General features: G+C 44.5%; 1 long non-coding RNA gene across 1 annotated transcript; it reads right to left on the bottom strand.

Moving 5' to 3' along the window:
* Positions 1 to 5,654: 5,654 nt before the first annotated feature.
* LOC128085941 (uncharacterized) lies at positions 5,655 to 17,610 on the bottom strand. The gene is made up of 3 exons (XR_008209174.1): positions 17,564 to 17,610; positions 8,778 to 8,866; positions 5,655 to 6,390 (listed from the first exon to the last, which is right to left on the bottom strand). It is a non-coding gene; the product is annotated as an uncharacterized LOC128085941 (long non-coding RNA).
* Positions 17,611 to 20,326: the final 2,716 nt, after the last annotated feature.

The raw sequence follows: 20,326 nt of genomic DNA, 5'->3' as shown, positions 1-20,326 counted from the left end.
TCCAAGTTCAGTTATATTTGTAATACCTTTCACAGATGTGCTCCTTCATAGCATCTATTCACCTTTTATTATAGTACAAAGCATTTCTAACAAGGCGCGTTGCACATAGATCTGGGAGCAGTGGCCATTCTCAAGAGAACTGTGAAGAAAAATAGAGTGTAAAGGAATTCTGTAATAGCATAATTTATCATTTATACTTCTCATTTAATTTACAGTTCTGTCCCCTTTTGATAAACTCCCCAGGTGGAAAGGTTAGTACTCCAATAGAGTCATGTCTTCTCTTCAAGGAGAATTTGTTGCTGCTGTTGTTTTCCTGTTTCCCTTACTCTAGAATCAGTTTTGGTGTAAATCCACAGCCTTGTGCCTCCTGGGAACAGCCTTGGTAAAGCTCAGTTATCTATTTTTAAAAGCTGATTATTGCTGTAAGTCCTTACATTTGGGTGTTTTCAGGCTAAAGTGGAAGTCCTTGCAGCACATGAATTAAACAGCAGCACTTGTTTAAACATAGTTTCCACCTTAAGACAATGTCACTACGTGTTATGACTGTATGACTTCTTCCCCCATTTTATTTTTTCCTTCTATTTAATTAAGAATACCAAAGAATCTTTTTATATTCGGTATCCATCTTAGATGATATACAGAAAGATCTCTTCCTCAAGCTGCTCTCATACCTCAGTCCACAAGTGGAGCTCGCAGTGCCGATGTGAGCACCAGGCCTGGGGAACTGTTCCCTTTCTGCCCCCAGGTCAGTGCTCCCTACATCAGACTTTGCTCTGTGCTCAAATCTCTGCGTGGGTGCACAGAGCTGCCTGTAGTCTTCCTCCCTGAGCCTATGTTAGAAACAATAGCCGCTCAGGTAGACTATGAGGCAAACTGGGGACTGATCCAGCTGAAAACTCAGCCAGCCCCTTTCTCTGTTTCCCCTTAGAGTCTTACTGGCTTTCCTACGAAGGCCTGGTAGGGGTTACAGGTAGTTCTCTGATCTGACCTTCTGTGTAAGGAGTGATATAAACAAAAAAGAAAAAAGCAGCCTGTACTTGCACCAACTTATTATTGATAAATTGCATTGTCAGACATGCCAGCTGTGTATAACTAATGACAAACTGCACAAACTCAACATCTCCAGTCTATGAACAGGAATCAGTCCTTCCTCCAGAAGACTGGAACAGCAGCATTCAGAGGAGACCTCCTCTGTTCTGCAGTGTCCTCGCACTTCTCTGAGTGAGTAGAATTTGGTGTGTTGAGCACAAGTTGCAGTGTTCTACCATTCTCTGTTGCACATGGTAAAATGTTTGAATCTGCACTACTTAGAAATAATTCAATTAATTGGTTAAACTTCATCTCTAATTTTGATGTAGATAACCATTTTTACTTCAGGAATTATTTAATTGCATGATTGAGAGAGAGCCACAGGAATGTGAGGGCCAATCCAATCATATCTTTGAAATCTTTTTCATTATTTATATGCATTTTAAACATCAAGGGCCATTTTAAAAAATGCTATAGGTTTCCTTGAAAGTCTTTTTTTCCCGAATGCTTTGTTCTACTATGGAACAGTAGTGTCAGCCTGGTTAGATTAGAGTTGAAGATTTACTTCTAATTCTTTGTTCAGTTATCAATTAAAATTCCATTTTCTCCTGCCATCAGTCTGGCAATCATCCTATCCCTCTAGCACCAAGTTAAAACCCCTCTATGCTAAAATGCTCATTCAGCAGGCGTACTTCTCCAGCATTTCATCTGTTTAAGCTCATCATCTCCAGGCCACATTCTCAGATCGCAGTAGAAGCTATGCTTGAATGTATTACATTCTGCATGGATCTATGTCATCACAAAGAACTACCTGATATGAATCTTATTTGTGGCCAGCAGTTAAGATAATGAATATTCATTTTTTGCATCAGAGTCATTGCTGATTATGTGAATCTTGACGAGAATCCCTCAGACCTGTGGAGACAGCAAGGGCGGAAAGAGATGTGGCAGAAGATAAATCTGAAGTGAGTAAGAAAGAAATGCAACCCCCAACTTTTGGGAGAGAGTATGAGTGTCAGGATGGGGTAAGGTTCTTGGCCAAACCAAGATTTTCCACATGTCAGGGAGATGTGTTTCTGATATGCAAATTTGTCATCTGGTCTTTCTAGTTCCCTGTTTAAAGCATCGTTGAAGTCAAAGTGCTTCAGCTCCGTAGTTATTATTTCAAAGAGACCGAGCTGTGTCTTTTAATTTCTAAATCCTTTGAAAAGATATGATCATTTCTAACCAAATCCTATTCCATACTTAGTTGTGGAGCAGATGAACACAGCCATCACTGTATTGCTACTTATGCCTGAAGTTTTCAAAGTCCAGCAGCTGCCATGATTTTCTGCATGTGGTCCCTGAGGCACAGTGGGAACACAAAGCAAAGCTTCCCGAGGTAGGAGAGACAAGGCTTTTGGCTTGGTAAATTTTCATTTGCTTTAAAAATGTGTTTGGAAGAAGTGAGTGTAAAAATCTATTTTGGACATTAAAGGGTTGATAAATGTGTCATTTTGCTGCATTTTCCATTGTGTCTTTAAAGGCAGCAGGAATATCTTTAGGAGAGCTTGCCCCTTGCTTGTTTCATCCAGGTATGAAGCTCTGAGCCTGCTCTGGACCATTGGGATACAGTCCCTGTTCTCTTGGCTCCCGCTCTGCCTCTAAAATTGTCTCCTCAGGAAAGTGACACTGAGTATGAAGTTACCATTCCAAAGGTGCCTGATCTAGCTGGACTGAGAAAATAATCAGTGGGTGATAGGTAATGATGATATTTGTTGGCTATTAATACAGTGACGTGGCTTTAAAAATGCATGACAGCCATGCATTTCAGCTTCTTCCTGGGGCTGAGCCCCTTTTGATGGGAGGGTGACGCAGCAGGACAGGGCTGGGTCAAGTGAACCAGGGCAGGGTACAGCAGGGAGACTGTGCCCTCCTTGCCACTAAGGGGAGATCTGGGCTTCTTCCCAGGTTTTACTGCTGCAAACAGTCTGCAAGTGCTCGCGTTGCTGAAAGCAGAGTTACAGATGCATTTTATACTCTGAGGCCCTTCCCAGCTTATTGCTCTGAGTTACTCTTAAGTGCTCGCTTCAGCTCTTGCAAAGCTGTCTGTCTCCTCTACAGGTTTTATTTTTCTGATGGAAAGCTGGAGATAACAAAAAAAAGGAAATTCTGACCCCCAGTTTTTACTTCCAGTGTAGATGAGACACATGTCAAACAATTGAGCTTGAGACACTATCAGTACAAGCTTTCCCAAGGTGGTTGTTTTCAAAAGAGCACCAACTGCTACCAGAGGACTGGAGGGGGCAACAGAGGCCATAAAACATGGCTGCCCCATTTGCTTCTTTCTCAGCTATCCTGCTCACAGAGCTCTTTACCTGCAGTAGATCAGCAACATTCTGACCAATATTTTTTTTTATGGATCCTTTCTAGACAGCTCTTTTTTTTTCTTTTTTTTTTTTCTGTTTTATTGTGCAGGCAGATATTTAGGGTAACAGCTAAACTCCTGTGTGCTGGAAGACAGAAATATTGGCTGTAACTGCAGGGCAGGTCCTGTAACCTAAGCAGCAGCAGCTGCACTCGCTGCCTGACACAGGACCCACGGACTCTTCAGCCAAAATCACTTCTTCCACACACGTGCCTCAGGAAGAAGTCCTGCTTGCCTGATCATCCCTGCTTCCGTGTTACTTCTTCACACTTGTGGCCAGACTGCGGGAAGAGGCAGCATTCTGACTCATATGCACGTGTGCATATGCAGGTGCTCCTGCCTTAGGGCTGCTGCCTCCTGTGAGAGGCAGTGTGAAGCCCAACACACCTGCATGTGAACAGTCACCCCATGATGTGCACTGAGTCAGCCAGCACCGCATCTAAAGGATTTAAAAGGAAAGGTAGTAGGCATTAGATGCCTCTGGCTTATGAAAAGCCCTGGAGGAGGCCCACCAACAGATACAAACCAACCCTTGTAGGGTTCTCATCTTTCGCTGTCAGAGAACTGCATCTGATTCTTGGTCAGCCATTGTGGGTTAAAGACTTCATCTAAAGGATTATCTGCTGCATGAATGAGCTCCAGTAACACAAAGGCTTAACCAAAACATGGATTGTATGCCAGGTTAGTGTGCAATTTCATCCTATGCATAACCCAAAATACTGGCAATAGTTGTTGGATACAAGATCTTAGCTCCACATCTGTTTTGCTCTGTTTTTGGTTACATCTGGTGAGTGTAAGGCTACTTACTGGCTGAGTCAGACCAGCTCACTGTGCTCATTACCTTCACTTTTCTAAAAATGTTTTTAAATGTGGAGGAGGAAATGTGAAAACAGGGAGGAGGTGTGAGCCCCTTTCAGCAATAGCCTATAATTAGGTAGGGTGGATTATGCGTATTTTGAATTTTCACTATTGCTTCCCTTACCCTTTTCATTAAAACGAAGGCAAAAGTAGGGTGAATGGTGTTGCAGTTCCCAGCTGTATCTCATCCACATTTACTTGCAAGGTTCTCTTGCTGTCCTTGCTCCAGAGTACTGTGCTTGCCATGAGAAACACAGTAGAGAAGAGCATGTTGGGATTTTGTTCCCAACTGAGATGCCTTTGCTGTGAATAATATCCTGAGGTATCATGCTGCTGATGTCTCATGTAACATTATAGTTTGAAAAAAATAGAGACTGGATGATAATGGAAATACTCAGGCAAGTTAAAATGTAGTTTTACTACATTTACTGCATTTACACTTACTACAATTACTGCATTTACTACAACTGTGATGAAGATAGTCCATAAGATAAAAATATACATAGGCTGCTCTGAAAGCATTGCCTCCTATTTATTTCCATGGAAAGCAAAACAGATATGAACAGCAGAAGAACATTATTTGACAGAGCAAATTTTCAGCTACAAAACACTGTTTTTCAACATAGTCACCATCGTTAGCTATGTATTTTTACCAGTGATGAACAAGAGCCTACATGTTGTGCTCGTAAAAACCTGCACCAGCAGAGATGACCCACTGTTTCATGGCTGCTATGATGACATCATAGCTAGGAAAATGTCACCTGTGAGTCCATCTCTCATCAGCCCAAACAGACGAAGTCACAAGGTGCCAAATCCAGGCTGTATTGTGAGTGTGGTAGGACAGTCCAGACAGGATCAGCAATGTGCTCCATGTTCTTCAAACTAGAATGAAGCCTGGTATTATTGTGTTGCAAGAGAAAGCTTGTCTTCTTCTCTGGCATGACTCTGGAAGTTCAAACATCAGCTTAGCCAGCACTGTGATGTAGTGCTCAGAGTAGATGGTTTGTCTGTGTTCCAGAAATTCCAAGAAGGATTACCCTTAGAATCACAGAATCACAAGGTTGGAAACAGCCTATAAGATCATCCAGTCCAACCATCTCCTCATCACCATTGCCACTACAAGCACTAAACCACATCACGCAGCACGTCATCCAGACGCCTCTTGAACTCTGCTAGGGACAGCAACTCCACCACCTCCCTGGGCAGCGATTCCAGTGCCTGACCACTCTCTGACAGAAATAGTTCTTTCTTATGTCCAACCTAAGCCTCCTCTGATACAACTTGTGGCCATTAACCCATGTCCTGTTCGTCGCCTGGGAGAAGAGGCCAAATCCCTAGAGTGCAATGAGGTCTCCCCTGAGCCTCCTCTTCTCCAGTCCCTTTTCTGTCTCAAAAGACAGTGCACATCACTTTAAATGCTGAAGGCTGCAGAGCGCACCTTTTCTTCAGTGAGGAATTCACAACACTCCGTGGATTGCAATTTTGACATCAGCTCATAGTGGTAGCACCACAGCTTGTCACTAGTAATGATGTGATCCAGGAAACTGTCACCTTCAGCCTTGTATTGGTTCAGTAGGTCCTGACAAACTTGCATAGTGTTCTTTCTGTTCCAGTGTGAGCATTCATGATACCCACCTGCTGCAAGCTTGACAGTATTCCAATATTGTCACTATTGTTTCCAACACATTTAAGATGATGTTCAGTTCTGTACACAATACTCTGGTCGAAATCCACCAGTTCACGTGGTGATTGAGATGTTCTTCATTTAGTGGTGTAACAGCTGTGCACAGCCATCTGGAACAAGGCTCGTCTTTTACGTTACTGTCGCCACTGCTGAAACACCACCCACTGCCCCACTGTGTGCTCACATCCACTGTTTGGTCTCCATCAATGTTCAGCAAGCATCAATGAATGTCAGTAGGTGCCATTTTTTCTGCATAGAGGAATTCAGTGACACCTTTGCTTCATCCACACTTCACTTTCATTTTGACAGACTGTGCCTATGCTGCCATCTGTCACATGCCAACAATACGGAAGGAAATAGTGGTGGGAAGGTTCAGCCTCTTCTGCTGTACCACCAACATCAGCTTCTGACTCTGTGGACCAACATAAGAAAGTAGACATTAATTTTGAAGCAGGCCTTCAAAACTGGATGTCCATGATCAGAAATAATATTGACTTTGGTTCCAGTGACTTACAAATCATGAGAATTCATCATGAGAATCCATAAGTAGTTGTCTAACAGGAGTGTAAACTCATATCTACCAGCTTTACTACGGATGTTGGAGGAAAGGAGACAGAGATCACACAAGTCACAACCAAGGACTCAAAACAACTCTTATGGTCAACATACTTCAGTGTGTATCACCCTCACCCCACGATTCTTATCTCAGACCTCGGTTATTTCCCAGTCTGTAGAGCATTTGAGTAGGAAGTGATGCTGTTGCACAACTATTTCCCTTCCTGGCCCCAAAATGGGTTTCATTTGTGATTCTTGGCCATTATTAGCACCAAACACTGTGCTGCAGTTTTTTAATCATTCTCTGTCTTGCAGGTCTGAAGTAGGCCAATAGCTATATACGGTGCTGGCACACAATGGACTGACTGTACCAACAGTCTGACTGTGCTTGTGAGATAGCTACATCAGCATTCAGCCTTCACAGACATTTCTAATAGGATTTCCACTGAGTATGATAAACAGCAGCATTTGGGATGCTGTCTTAGAGCATGTAGAGAGCAACGTCACCCATGGATCTTATTCTTGCTTGAAAGAAAAAGGACCTGTGCCAGTTCAGAAAGACGTTTTGCCTACACCAGAGGTATTCTCCAGGCACACCTGATGCTCAGTGAACCTGCACTGTTGAAATGCCTGAAGAATCTAGCAGCAAGCTCCCCTTGGTCTGTCTGTCCGAACTCACTTGTCCAAAGAGCCTTGCTCTATCTAGAAAATTCACATAAGGATACAGAGAAATAGGACACAGAATGCACTTAAGCAGTTAAATGCCTAAAAGATGCTAGCTAAAGGTGAGAAAATAATCAATTTTCACAAGTATTCAGTGTTATCACCAGACTGTTTCCATTAACTGAGAGGATACAGTCATAAGACAGGTGATGAGAGCTCCTGAAGGCTGGCACATGCTACAGAAAAGCTGGACTTCCCACCATCTTGGAGGAAGTGCATATTACCCTTTTTTTTTTTTTTTTTTTTAAATCAGTTCGAAAGAATTTGTAGATTTTACTCCCTTTCTATTTTTATTCTATTCCCAGTATGCATTTACCTATGCCCTTGCCATTATGTGATGCTTTAGAGCCCTTTCTGTGCAAAAGATAGCACGAATCAGTGACAAATGCTGCCTCCATCCTGCTCCCTGTCCTCAAATTTCCATTTCACTGGCAAGTGGTGAACAATACTCACCGACAGCTTTTGTGTCCTGATTCCTAGAAGAAAGCATCCTCTCAAGAACAGCCTACCAGGCCCCAGAGGCTCAGGCTGCAACCTACATGGAGTGGGGGTGGTATAAATAGCTTGCTGGAATAGCGGCAGGATAATTACATGGTGTGGAGAGATGGCCAGAGCTGCAGAATTCAGGTTCAGCTTGATTCTGAAATAAGCACTGTTTCAGTACTATTGTACTGTATTTAGTAGAATGGTATCAGGCAATTCTCAAATTGCCAGTTTCTCTCATTTGGTACAATTCAGGTTTTCTGAATCTTTTGCAGAAATTTTACAGTGGTATCAATGACTTTGTTTTATCATAGTCAGTCAGTGACTTTTACAAAAAAAAAAAAGTACCTATTGCACTCATCAGGGACCCTGCCCTCTCCGAGCTCCACTAACGAGGTACTGATGGGGACCTTGCTCCGCGTGCCATCTGGCCTTCATGAATCCCATCTTCCTAGCAAGACAGCTAGCTTCAAAAGGAGAATGCTTTCTGTTTAATTACCCTCCTCTTTAACCTGTTGACTGATTACCCTCCTCTGTGCCACGGGACTTATGAGTCCAAATGTTTTTCATCTAAATTAAGCAAGACTTGGACTGTCCTATTTACTGGGCACAGGTTCTAGTCTTTGGGCCTTCATAGCCCAGCAGGGCTGACAAGGAGTGTTGCATTGTATTACTGCTGCTCTGGTGTGCCAAGCTGGGCATGGCTTGAGTACATTGGCTCACCAAGCCCGATGGAGCTGCAGCAAAGCAGGTGCTCACCCATTGCTCCAGAGTGAAAATCACAGCAAATGCTTGCCTGAGGCCTCACTTGTGCCACCAAAGGGAGGTGCTGGTTGAGCCCAGCCACTCCATTTGGCAGCGCCAGGTCCCTGCTTGAGAGCCAGAGGCAGACAAGCTGCTTCAGCGTTACGACCTGCTGCTAGCCTGCTGGTGACGATTTGTGACTGTCACTGCTCTGTACAGATCGCTGTCAGATAGATGCATAGCATTCATAATAAAAACTCATTCTGAATCCAACTCCTAGCAACAAACTCTTACCATGCTTTTTGCTGATGCAACTGCTGAAGATTGGGCACCTCTGCCACCAGAGTTTTGTCACACAATTGAAGTCCTTCAAACCTCTAAACCTGAGGAAGAAGGTAACCATGAATGAATATAACCTCAGACGGGAGCAAACAGGCCATAGAAGGTAGAATATCCTGGGTTGGAAGGGACCCACAAAGACCACTGAGCGCAACATCAGGCTCCATGCAAGACTACCCAAAAACTAGGTCACCAGAGAATGCTGCCCCTCTGCTCCCTGTGAGGAGCTGTAGGCTGCCATGAAGCCTCCCCTCAGCCTGCTCTGAGCACACCAAGGGCCCTCAGCCACTCCACTAAGCTGTTCTTTAGAGCCTTTACTCAACATCTCAAGCCCCCAGGACTTGGCAAAAAATGAAACTACAAGCCAGGAAGCCTGAGTAAATAAGAAATTATCACAAACTTCAAGAAGTACATTAAGCCACTTCCAAAAGAAAGGCTTAAACTTCATTATCCCTGTAGGATTCGAGTGCACCACACCCAGTGGGTTGTGAATTCACTGTCTATCTTGCTAGTGAGTAGTCTCCCAGAGTAAAGATCTGAGAAATCAGCCCTTCTAATGAATGGAGTGAGATTCAAGAAGCCTACAAGGAAGATCCCCACTTGCATAGCTGAGTTGCATCACCAATAGCCCCACAGCGTTTCAAGCAGATACTGCTGAGTGTCAGACACTTTCTGTGATGGCTGACATTAAAGAAAGCCCTGAATATGTATGTTGCCCTCTCTGCTGACAGCTGAGTCTCTGATGTAGTGAAATGCGTAACATCTGCCAAAGGTGCAAGCCCTCCAAAATAAATTAGCATCTGCTTAGGATATGAGCTTGAACCCTTTGACTGGCTGAGGCCAGTTAAGAGACCAGCAAGGTAACATGGATATCCATTCTGCATTCTCAAATCCACAGAAACCTGGTAAAAGTTAAAATTCTACTGCAAGCAGGAAGACGGCAGAGGAGCCTCATGGGCATTGCCAATGTTCAGGTCCTTTGTGGCAGCATGGGACTTTAAGCAATTTACAGCAATTCCTAGGTGATCACAGGAGGAAAAAGAGCCCCAGAGGCTAGAGAGGAAAAAAGGAGAAAGAAAAAAAAAAAAAAAAGAAGGAAGGAAGGCAAAAAAAAAAATCTACATAGTGATTTCCATCAACCTCTACCAGTAAAATATAATTTCCTCTGTGCATCACTGAAAGGCTGCGAGTATCAGCAGGCTCTGCTGATGGCACTGCAGAGGGCACAACCCAGCTCTCTGCACGCCATCACTTACTGATGTCACACTCCTCTGCATCACTGAAGGATGGGGATAACTGTTAGAGAAACAAACACTGCAGTATTCAAGGTCTGATCAGCAGGAACCCCGAAGTGCAGATTTAAGCTGGTGCAGAAATGATCAGCAAAGAATGACTGCCTCTTCTCGAGTCCCTCCTCACCTGAAGTTGGAAATCTGACGCTCAAGGAGACCTTGGGATCTTGCACCCCTTTTGTCCATTGTGGGGCAGCACTGCCTTTTCCTTGCTCGAGAGATGCAGTGAGGTCCTCTAAGCAACAGGCTCCTCACATCTTCCAAGGAAACAGGCAATTCCCAGAGGTCTGCCCTTCTTCCTTCACAGAATTCATTGTTCAGGCTGTGGCTTGGGTCACAGCCCTGGCCAGTGCAGCTGCCTCCATTGACTCGTTGGGACCGCTTCCTATCAAGGAGAGGGGGAAACTCGCTGAATTTTAATCACATTTTGGCTGCCAATTCCAAGGCCAGGAAAATACTTGTTTACATGATTAGAAACAAGATGTATTGCATACACACATTCCCTTTAGCAATTAGTGCCTGAGCATAGGCAAATGACAATCTCCTGGCTGAATACAGTGCAAATCCCTTGGCTATGACATTCTGGCACTTTACCTCCAGAACCCTGGTGCTGCCACACCTGCTTCTCTGGCACTCAGAGCTAGTGCAAGGAAATTCTGGGCCGATTTCCTGTTTTGACTAGAAAAATATAATATACCGGGTAGCTAACAAGCCCTGAGCATTAAAAGCAGTTAGAAGAAAGAGGGAGCCTGTGTGCATCAGATGGAGCTATTATTTGGTTAGGGACAGCTATCCAAAAAGAGCAACTGAATGGAAGTCAGTAAGCCAGACTACTTCAGAGGAAATCAAGATCGAGTTCTTTGTGTCTGCACAGAACAGAAACCAAGGAGAGCCACAGACTGTAACACAGGCAGACCCTCAGAGACATGAATCCTGCTAGCAAATCCCTGCCAAGTCACAGTCATCTCTGCAAACAGTAGCCATGGAATTTCTAATGGGAGGGCTCAGAAATGCAAGTCACAATGCAGCTGCAGTCCAATTTCTGAATTTCACAACCTCTGACCCTCATCATAGAGCCAGGTGTGTGCTGGATCTCTGTCCTTCACTCCATGCCTCTCTTTAACACTGGGAATCAATTGCTTCAGCTTTTACTTGAGAAATATTTAATGCAACTGCCTAAAAACAAACTTTGTTAGTGATGTTGCCTCCACAGGTATCTTTCACAGATCATAAGCTATTGCACAAAATACAGCATACGTGCTTTTTAAAATTCTGCAATAACTGGCAAAACCCTCTGCTTCCTAAATCTTCCATAATAACTTGCAAGCATTTCTGGCTAACTTGCAGCAAGCTAAAAATAGGAAAAGTCAACCACTGAATTCCATATTTTGCTTTTCATTTTTTTCTTGGACATGCTGTGTCAAGTAGTTGCATTTCCCATGAGGTCAGGCCCTAGACAATAGTTTTCCAAGAGCATGGAAACAACAAACCCATGAAACAATTCCACATCCAGAATGGAGCTGCTGGCATCACTGAAAGGTCAGCCCTAAAAGCACCCTGCATTGTCTCTCTCCTGCCTTCTTTACACTGATATTTCATTTCTAAGCATCTTCCCAAGTTGTCGGCTTTTATCTGTTCCTGCTACTTACACAGCTCCCCAGTTTTCTCAGGCTGTGCGTTCCTCAGTGTCTTGCTCCCACTCACTTCTGAGATTAATGCTGTGTAATATTCCAGAGTTATCACATTCTGTTACTTGGAGCTCATCTTGTTCTTTCTAAAAATTGAATTTAAATTAAAGAAAAATTGAAAAGCCCGTATACCTATGTAACTGGATATTACATCTAGGATCAAGTAGCACCAGGGGGTAATAAAGGACTGGCCACGTAAGACAAAATAGTCATTTTGATACAAAAAAGGGTTCTCCACTTTATTTAGGTGTAGGCACATGATCTGTATAAGCTAACACACCTCAGCATACACTGAAAGGACTGCCTAATTAGGAGCACCCACGTTTTGATTGCCCTGCAGCTTTCCTGACAAGATCAGCAGCACAGCAGAGTGTGCACCTGCTCAAAGCCTGAAGGATGTTAGGAGGTGGAGCAAAGAGGCCATCCCGCTTCTCAGACATGCCATTGATGAGTGAGCAGCTGTAGGTAAGTCTTGCTGCAATAAGATGGTGCTATGATTCACCCTTTTGGGCTGGGAGCCAGCTTGCTCAACAGCACAGAAATCAAATTCTTGCACTGCTCAGGACACAGGCAAGGGGTAGGTAGAAAACTGGACACCTTTTGCTAGTGCATTATTGCTGAGTGTCTCAATGTATCTTCCTCTAGCACCTGGAAGGCTATGCTGAGAGATGGGCACACTGCTCATGTCTGTTCCCAGCAGGGCTGGATCTGTCCTTGCCATGCCCCATAAGCAGACCAGCAGAGTACAGCAGCTGACTTCACCAAGCATCAGTAGAGTAGGCACTTTCTACCCAAATTTGTACTTCCCCTCAAAACAGATGTTGCTTCTCTGCCTTTCAATGGAGTAAATGCAATGAAGCACTACAATGGTAGTTAAAAATGTACTTCCCTACTACGTCATAGAAGGGTGGGCTAATAAAGATGACTAACCAGTGCTTCAAAGGGGGGGAAATGAGTTCCCCAGCAGAGCAAATTAGGTGACATGTCATTACTAACTGTTCATGCAGCAGCCCAGAGGGTACAGGGCAGTTTGCAAACAGGTCTCCTGATCTGCAGAGTACAATGCACTATTAGGTGATTCAGAATGAGGTTTTCCCTTCTAGGAAGCGTAGTTTCTGTGGGCTGGAGCTGATGAAATCTCCTTTGCTCCATACCTTTTCTGGTCAATGCTTGTATGGACAAAGCTCTCTTCTGTGCCTTTCTGGAAAAGGAATAAGTTGCCTTATTCCTGCACCTGTTGAACTCAGCTGCCAGCCAGTTTGTTGAAACAAACTGAGAACTTCTAAACTCTGGCTGGCTCAAGCGTCCAACAAAGAGGTCAAAAAGGAGAGAAGCATTCTGTGCTCTGCAGAATGCTGGGATATTTGCCAAGATCAAGTACAGTTTTTTCTCTAGCCAGTCAAGGGACACAGAATCTTTTCCAGACGCTGTTGTCCAATTCAGAACAGTTGGCCAAAAGCAATATTATGGAGGAATCCACTCTGGTCTGAATTTGGATTTTATTTTTAGTCAGACTGTCTGTCCTTCTCTGCAAGGAAGAAAATATCATGCAGTTCATGCTCACGCATCCACAGAAATATTACTTACACACTGCGATAAGAGCAATGCCCACCACTGATCCTCCTTCAGTTTGATGCACAGTCACAGTATCTATCATCTGTTTGTATGGCGTCCAATTCATTGCAGTGTGTGGAAACCTCAATGTCCTGGCAGTGGGGCTCACTCCCCAGCACCGTTTGCCCCAGTCTGGCTTCTGCAGAAGGTCACTTTTCTGCCACCAGGGTCAGGGGGAAAGCAGCATCAAGCAGCAGACCTTCCCCTCTGCTGTCCTGGTCCTGCCTGATCTCCTCCTTGGCACCAGACTTCTCTGCAGAAAAACTTCTTCAGTGTTGCAGCAAGCAAGGACCCACCATCTATTTTGGCAGTCATTTCTGCTGCTTGCCTGTCACTAATTTCTTCATGTTGGTAAATTTAAAGAATGGGCTTGCAGAAGCAATAGGAGAAAAACAAAAACACTTAGTTTTCTATGTGAAGTCCCTTGAAGTGTGTCACATGATCCCAATGAAGTCTATAATCCCAGGGCTTTTTGATGGCCAAAGCTTTCCTCCAGTGCAACATCATATCCTAGCACTAATTGCATTCAACCTTCACTTTCATCCACAGATACCATTCCTACTCCTTTCTCCCCCTTGCCCTCAGTCCAGACCCTGGGTTCATTCCTCTCTGAACAATATTAGGAAAACCAGCTGGCTGCCTGGCTGCCCCAGGCTGCCCTGGAAGACCAGTGCTTTAGGCCAGCTCAGTGTCATTCAGAAATATAATGAAGGTCTCCATAGAAACAGTTTCAAGACAGATTACCTGGACTCACAGAGGTGCAGTGCTCTGGTCACAAACTTATTCTGCTTAGGGAAAATCTGAGCAAAATAGCAGCAGGTGGGATGCTGCTACTCAAAACTACTATAAAGCCCAGTCTGAGGCTTTTGTCATGCACACCTTGTCCAGGTACTAGCTTTCTAATTGCTTTCTTCTTATAAATGGGTCTATCATTTGTACAAGCTCATAGAGAATGACAAGCTTATCATAACCTCCTTGCACAGGCATCCAACAGATGCAGAGTGGCAATTTCCCATGACTGCTGAGGCTCAGTGACAGATCTCTGTGCCCATTGCTCTCAGTGACGCTACATCTCATTTAACAGATCAGACCACAGATGAAGGAGAGAGTTTCAGTACAAGAACTTTGGGCATCACCTGGACTTTTTGCTCAAAATCTGGGCTACACCCAATCTTTTAGGATGCAGAAGAAATAATTTTATTTCTGCTTACAAACCAGAATGCATAGCCTCCTGTTTCATTCCTCAGTAATACATTAATTGCATGTGCAGCCATTTGCAGACTGCTATAAACTTCCTATTTTTCTAATGCAGTGCAATAGAATTATCTAAAGGTTCAACTGAGATGATAGATTGAATTCTCTATGTAAAAGCTTTCACAGTGAAGTAAGACTGAACCCAGAAAGCCAAGCAGCTGAACAAGTCCACAGTGTCTCAGCTGCAGCTGGATGAGTTGCAGCATTGGGATGGCACTCAGACACCAGTGCCTGCATGCAGGCAAGCTCCCAGGAGCAGACGTGCTGAGCCCAGAGAGAAAGCACTGCTGCCAGATGCACACAGTGGCATCAAGGAGCTGCCAGCATTTGCCAGAGCCAGGCTGTTCTCTACTGCTGCTGATTTGGTGTCCAGTTGGCTGAAGTACCAGGCACATCGGTCCCATGTGGGACAGGAGGTTACCTTCAACAAGGTAAGATTGCAGACAAACTAGGTGTTACCTAAACTCTCTATCAGCATTAGATAAATGGATCTTGCAAACCCAGGAAGCAAGAAGACAGTTTTATTCTCACCTCACATGAGTTTATAGACCCAACAGTATTACAGCATATACAAAAATTGCCATCATTTAAAATTATATAATGCCTATAATCATATGAATCTCATTCCTTATTACTACCTACTTCTAGAAGGCACCAGTTTAATTGAGGACTGCACATAGCTTTGGGAACCCTAGAAGACTAACACCTACAGGGAATTGGATCTGGCATCCAAAAACATTGAGCAAGGCTGCTGACAGATGGCCAAGGTGAAGACGACATAGGTTTCTGAAGCTGAGATCTCTCAGACATATAGGTCTGCACTAAATCAGCCAGAAAACCCGCCCCTGCCACTTTTCTGCCTCTCTTTGATGGGTTACTGCAGACACAGCAGGGTTGTTCTCATCACCAGGGCAGACAAACCCTTTCTCCTTACCCTGGACCCTCTCCCCAGCGAGGTGCAGCACCCTAGCTGCTGAGCTGCCACTCTCTGCACATGCAGTGGGGACTGCTGCTGGCAATTCCACTCATTCCACCCCTGCCTCAGCCCCAGTGACACATGGAGAGTCACATCCTCCCTCCCTGCTTGTGAGCCAGAATTACCTGCAAACCTTATGTTCCTACCACAAAGCTTCCTTCCTCAGCAGGCTGGAGGCAGGAAGTACTGCCTTGGGTGCTGCTTACAGAGCATGCACACATCTAAATACACTCAGATGAGTGTATCCTCAGCCGTTTCCTGTTCAGGAAGCTGCTCAAGAATTACCCTACTTCTTACTTGGCTCCTTGCCACATCCCTATGTGACATCACAGCAACAAGCCTAAACTTTCCCAGCTTGCAAAATTGGATTCAATCATACTTGCCTGGTTTCATGCATGACTTTACTAAACACTAAGCATTCAGCTTACAGCAGATACAATAATTAAAGCTAACAAAGTGCATTGCTAAGGCATGGTGATCTAATAGGAAAAGATGTGGTGCTCTGCACCAGCTTTTATGTTCTCAGCCTGAAGGCACTGTATTTCTCATCTTTCCAGGAACCATGACACCATCAGAGATAGGGGACAGAGTTGAGAGAAGCCCAGGTTTAGTGACTCCCCTGAAATACAACCGGCAGCTTCCTAAGTGAAGCAGCAAAGGAGGTTTGGCAGAGAGCATTTTGGAGCCTTGCAGAGGCTCATGAGGGAGCAGGGAAGGTTTCTGGGTCACGGAAACACAGGAGAGAGACAACTGTCAGAGATCTTTTGGAAAGGCTCGGGAAGGAAGTGGGAGTGCAGCTTCCTACTCAGGACAGCAAAATTTGACCGCTGTTCAGTTTTCCTATGACTCAAATGGTATTTCTTAAAGCAGCATCAGAAGAATCTGATGACTAAAAATATTCAATTGCTAAACCAGAGGACTTATGCTGTACTAGAGGATGCATCCTTCTCTTGAGGATAAGTTGGTACAAGCACCAAGGGGATGAGATAGGACTTCCAGGGTTACCCCATCACATCTACAGTTCCCATGCAGGGTGTTTTCTAGTATATAGAGAAGATGACTATGATAAAGGCAACTTCTGTAACTGTATTATTATCTACATGAATGACATTTCTAAGGGATCTATATACTCAATGGCAAAATTTGTTTCAGCCCTCAGATGAAAAGAGGATTCAAAAAAGAAAAAGAGATGAAAAGAGAACCTTTAGCAGAGACCACACAACTTCCCTGAATTAATTTCACTTGAACACATCATTTGGAAAAGCATCCCATGGACCTTCCTTCCTTCCCTTTGCTGTTCAGCTCTTTCCTGCCAGACTGAAGACACCTACGAGGGCACATTCCTGACACAGGAGCACTGGTACCGACTCACTCTCCAAGCCAGTGGTCATGTTCCACTTTAATTATGTACTTTTTTTTTTTAAAAAAAAAAAAACTCATCTGTGTTTTCCCAAAGCAAATATCTAAATGAAAACTAAATTTGAAGTATGTTTTTAAAGTACGTTAGTACTTTATCTTTCCTATCAAAATTATAATCTCAACAAAGAAAAGGTCTCCAATTGGTTTGACATTTTTAATTGTCATTTATTTGTTGCCCTTTTTAACTAAAGAATATTATTTGGCTGTTTCATTATTTTATGTGGACTTGAAGGTCATAAATGGAAAGCTCATTTATTCTTTTTAAATATTAGTAAAAACCCCATCTTGCTTCCACTTTTTTTTCAAACATCTCCTCAGTGCTACAAATCAACACTTTCACTTCTATGGTTTCTGTTCAAAAGCCTTTTAGGCTACTTTTAGACCAAAATAACCCCCATATTTCCTTCCTATCTTGCAGCATCGCACAGTCAACAAAGTACAGTTGGAAAGAGTATCATAGTAAGATAGCAAAGGAACAAACATAGAAGGAATGCTCACCTATAAGAGAAGATTTAGGCTCACAATGAAAAGCTCCCCAAAGGAAGGATCTCCAGAAAATGATCCTTCCCTAGTGTTAGTCAGCCCTTAAATGGGGTCTAGGAGAGGTGGAGCCAGTTTTCCAGTCACACGGCTGAACTGCCTTCACCTGTGCTCCCACGGCTGACCCAGTCCTTGCCTCAGGTGATCAATCAGTGGTTCAGGCTGGGACACAAGCATTTATATCATCATAGAATCATAGAATCACAGAATCACAAGGTTGGAAACGACCTGCAAGATCATCTAGTCCAACCACCCTCCCATTCCTAATAGTACCACAAGCACTAAACCATATCTTGTAGCTCCTCATCCAGGCGCCTCTTGAACATAACCAGGGATGGCAACTCCACCACCTCCCTGGGCAGCCATTCCAGTGCCTGACCACCCTTTGAGAGAAAAAGTTTCTCCTAATATCCAACCTAAACCTCCTCTGGTACAACTTCTGGCCATTTCCTCGGGTCCTACTATTTGCCTGGGAGAAGAGGCCAGACCCTTTTGCACCACAGCCCCCCTTCAGGAAGTTGTAGAATGCAATGAGGTCTCCCCTGAGCCTCCTCTTCTCCAGACTGAACAATCCCAGCTCCCTCAGCCACTCCTCATAAGACTTGTGCTCCAGACCTCTCACCAGTTTCGTTGCCCTTCTCTGGACACGTTCCAGGGCCTCAATGTCTTTCTTGTAGTGAGGGGCCCAAAACTGAACACAGTACTTGAGGTGCGGCCTCGCCAGTGCTGAGTAGAGGGTGATGATCACCTCCCTGCTCCTGCTGGCCACACTATTTCTAATGCAGGCCAGGATGCTGTTGGCCCTCTTGGCCACCTGGGCACACTGTGGGCTCATGTTCAGCCGAGCATCAACCAACACCCCCAGGTCCCTTTCCTCTTCACAGTCATCCAACCACTCGTCCCCAAGCCTGTAACGCTGCATGGGGTTGTTGTGGCCAAAGTGCAGAACCCGACACTTGGCCTTGTTAAACCTCATCGCATTCACCTCAGCCCAGCGATCCAGCTTATCTAGATCCCTCTGCAGGGCCTCCCTGCCCTCAGGCAGTTTGACACAACCTCCCAACTTGGTGTCATCTGCAAACTTACTCAGGGTACACTCAATCCCTTCATCTAAGTTGTCAATGAAGATATTAAACAGGATGGGCCCCAGTACCAACCCCTGGGGGACACCACTTGTAACAGGTCTCCAGCTGGACTTCACTCCATTGACCACCACCCGTTGAGCACGGCCCTCCAACCAGTTCCTTATCCAACAGATAATTTAGGATCATTTAGCTTTCTCTCTTCATCATCCTCAATCCTTTCCCCTTACCAGAAACTGTGCTGTGTATTGGTCTGATAACACTGTTAGAATTAGTTTTGTCCTAAAGTACATTTAATAAAACCTCAACAAAGAAAAGCCTTCTTTTCTTTACTAGGCTTATGGCTCAGGCTGATTTTCTCTTTGAATTTACCTATTTGCCATGTTTCAGCTGATGGCTGTAGGGGCCATCTTTGTGTTGGGGACATGTCCCTTCCCCAGGGAGTGCCTGTCCACCACCTCAGAGGGGGAAGGCAGTCAACAGATGCAGGAGATAGCCACACCAGGAAAGGGAGGAGCCCGGGGTCAGAAAACTTCAAGCTAACTCAGCCCCTTTTAGTTAAAAAGAAGCAGACCTGCTAAGGAATAGCAAATTAGTAACCAGTCTCTGACACTGTTTGTCTTTCTTCTGATGGATGAGCCATTTTCCCCCTTCTCTTTCAGACTAATACTTGGCTATACTTTCCTTTTAATGAGCTTTTGGAGCAAAGCCCAAAATGGATCAAAGACCTTGGGCTTAAGAGGAAAAGGAGGACACATAAACCAAATGCTTGTGATTTTTCTCTTTTTCTTTACAAACATGCAGCTTTCATTATTGAGGTTAATGTCAACAAAGAGGCTTTGTGCTTTGTTTCAGGAGCAGAGGGTGACCTGGCTGCCATTTTACTAGTGATGGATTTCAAGCAGCAGGCAGGTGTCAGAGAGACCTCTGGAGAGGGTAGAGAAAGGGTGACTGCTGCAGATAGGCAGCACTTGCCTTTCTGAGACAACGTAGCCCTGCCTGCACAAACACAGCTGCCCTCAGGGGAAGAACTGGGAGAAGATGAATGGGTGCTTTTCTACTTGTTTAGTGACATGAGAACCTTGGTCTCAAGGTGGCAAGAAATTGCAGCTGTCAGGAGATAAAAGAGCAAAGCAGGCAAGGTAGGAGGAATCATGTAAAATCTCCATCCTTCCTTCCCCATGTCTCTCAAGTGTGATAAAGTCCACCACTGATAGTAGACAGCTTTGAAATCAATGGGTGAGAAGCTCCCCCACTGCCCGGAGCTGTTGTTCTCTGAAAGCCTAGTACAGAGTACAGACCTAAAAAGAGGAAACAAATAATTCTGCAACGTTAAAGCCATCAGGACTTAGCTGCTACACTTGACCCATTTTCTCCCTGTTGTAAAAGAAAGCTTTACCAGGTATTTGGAAACTTCTGCTTGCTTACATGCCTACCATAAAAGAGAGCTAAATGAGAACAACTAGTAGGCTGAATGAAGCTGGGGAAGTACAGGAGAGAAAAGATACAGATCATCCAGCAGAAGCAGCAATAGCTGCTGTAAAGAGCCCTCCACACACCCCCCCCTCCTCCCCCCCCATCTTCTCCCCCCCTCTTCTCCCCTCACCCCTCCTCTCCCCCTCCCAAAAAAACCCAAAAC

The sequence above is a fragment of the Tympanuchus pallidicinctus genome, unplaced genomic scaffold, assembly GCF_026119805.1.
Source record: "Tympanuchus pallidicinctus isolate F22 unplaced genomic scaffold, pur_lepc_1.0 scaffold3, whole genome shotgun sequence".
In the NCBI taxonomy this organism is placed as follows: Eukaryota; Metazoa; Chordata; class Aves; order Galliformes; family Phasianidae; genus Tympanuchus; species Tympanuchus pallidicinctus.
The sequence above is the reverse complement of the archived record's forward strand: the minus strand, read 5'-3'. Positions and strand labels throughout refer to the sequence as shown.